Consider the following 2,649-nt stretch of genomic DNA (forward strand, 5'->3'; position numbering starts at 1 on the left):
CAGATGAAAATACCTACTGGTGCCCAAGTGGAGCAATGTAAAGACACGCACATACAAATAAATGCACCCTAGAAATCAAACAATTGAGTGACCATGTCTAAATAGATACAGTCAAAATATCAGAGTCACTAAAATCATTCCTGCACTAAAAAAGACATAGCTGAATCATGCTGCAGATCATAAGCTGACAAAGCAAGGAGGAGCCTCACACTATAACATTGCGTACCCATATAGTAAAGACAGTCCAAACTCAGGAGAGCCACGTACCCCGATGCGCGTTTCGGCTAGGATGCCTTCTTCTGGGGGATTTTTCCCTGAAGAAGGAGAAGAGAGAGACTTGCATTCAACGTGATCAGCTACCGGGCACAGACCAACAGCAGCATGACTTGTCAAGCTGAATGGTCCCATGAGGACGTGCTCACTCTCCTGGACAACATGAAGTCTATTCTGCCCAGCCCAGACAATTTAAAGTTCAAAACCACAGAGTCTCATCTAGACTGGAACAAGCTGCCTTTCAAGAATTATACGGGACCTGTGTGTCATCAAAAGTGGATTGAGATCTCAACTAAGATGAGGAAGTGTGTCACACTCACAGAACTCATTAAAATTGTAGAAGGACATGTGAAGAACCCATATAAAAGGGAAAAAAATAAAGAAACACCCTGAATTCCCCAAGAAGCCCCTCACCTCCTATTTCCGCTTCTATGTGGCGAATAGGGCCAAATACGCCAAGCTACATCCAGAGATGAGTAACGTGGACATAACAAAGATTCTGTCCAAAAAGTATGAAAATTTACCAAAGGAAAAAAAGATGAAATATATTCAGGATTACCAGAGAAAGAAGCAAGAATTTGAGAGGAACGTGGCAAAATTAAGGGAGGAGCACCCAAATGTCCCTGAAAAACCCAAGACCCCCAGCAACTCCGGTACAATCATGAGAGGAAGATTTATCTTAAAATAAAGCCTGATAGCCCCCCAGAAGAACAGAAGAGGGCTCTTGCAGAAGAAAAGATGGTGGGGCTGAACAAGAAGCCCTCCCAAGCATCAAGGGTGACTGCTCAGGATTCTACGGAGTTAAAGAGCAAAGCTGAGAAGAAGGCTCCAGATGAGCGAGGGAAACTCACAGAAATGCCAAAAACAGCTGAAGAAATCTGGCAGCAGAGTGTAATTGGTTACTACCTGGCCCGGTTTAAGAATAACAGAGCTAAAGCTATCAAGTGCATGGAGTCCACTTGGTTAAACATGAAGAAAAAGGATTAAAAAAGCAGAGGAGGATCAGAAACTATTTGAGGGGTTGCTGCAGCTGGAGCAGAAGTTTCAGGGAGAACCCCAAAAAGCCCCAATGAATGGTTGTCAGACGTTCTCACAGGAGCTCCTATATATATGTTACAAGCTTTGAAATATGCACTTGCACTTTCTCTAGCTATTTGTGAATCTTAGACAAGAAAGGAAACAAAAAACACAGCGCCTCATGTGCGGTACCGCCTTATAGACAAAATAAATGTATGGTGCGTATTTCGCTTACCGGATCCTGTTGTGAGGAGTCACAACAGCTAGATGAGCCTTAGCTGGTATATTTCCCCACCAGCATAAGGGAGATGCCGTGCTGCTGCCTGGGTCTGTTCCTGTCCCGGGGGTCCAGGTAAAATAGATATGCAGAAATCTCAAAAAATAGACCACTATCCGGCGCTGCAGGCAGAAACTTCAGTCCTTTGGATAGATAGGATTCTTTTTATTTGAAGTCAACGCGTTTCGAGGGCAAGGTGCCCTCTTCGTCAGGACAATATACAGAATATTCTGTATATTGTCCTGACGAAGAGGGCACCTTGCCCTCGAAACGCGTTGACTTCAAATAAAAAGAATCCTATCTATCCAAAGGACTGAAGTTTCTGCCTGCAGCGCCGGATAGTGGTCTATTTTTTGAGATTTCTGCATATCTATTTGTGAATCTTAGCTGAGGTATAGCTGAGCGTTGACCTCCTTGTCCCCTTCTTTGTATGTAATCATACTATGTCCCCTCAGGTGTAGTCCACCTTTTTATCTGATGTGATATATCACCCATTAAATAATGATTTTTTATGTATTGCTTAACCGCCTCCGGACCGCCTAACTCAGATGTGCGGTCCGGAGGCAGCAGCCCTGCGCAGAGTGACGCATATACGCGTCATCTCGCGAGGGCCGAGATTTCCTTTGAACGCGCGCACACAGGAACAGAAGGTAAGCGAGTGGATCTCCAGCCTGCCAGCGGCGCTCGCTGGCAGGCTGGAGATGTGATTTTTTTTAACCCCTAACAGGTATATTAGACGCTGTTTTGATAACAGCGTCTAATATACCTGCTACCTGGTCCTCTGGTGGTCCCTTTTGTTTGGATCGACCACCAGAGGACACAGGCAGCTGTGTAAAGTACCACAAAACACTACACTACACCCCCCCCCCGTCACTTATTAACCCCTTATGAACCCCTGATCACCCATGATCACCCCATATAGACTCCCTGATCACCCCCCTGTCATTGATCACCCCCCTGTCAGGCTCCGTTCAGACGTCCGTATGATTTTTACGGATCCATGGATACATGGATCGGATCCGCAAAACACATACGGACGTCTGAATGGAGCCTTACAGGGGGTGATCAATGACAGGCGGGTG

General features: G+C 45.6%; 1 pseudogene; it reads left to right on the forward strand.

Annotated features, from left to right (window-relative positions):
- Window positions 1-381: 381 nt before the first annotated feature.
- Window positions 382-1,260, forward strand: LOC122922037 (annotated as a pseudogene).
- The last annotated feature ends 1,389 nt before the right edge of the window (window positions 1,261-2,649 follow it).

The sequence above is a fragment of the Bufo gargarizans genome, chromosome 11 (assembly GCF_014858855.1).
Source record: "Bufo gargarizans isolate SCDJY-AF-19 chromosome 11, ASM1485885v1, whole genome shotgun sequence".
Taxonomy (NCBI): Eukaryota; Metazoa; Chordata; class Amphibia; order Anura; family Bufonidae; genus Bufo; species Bufo gargarizans.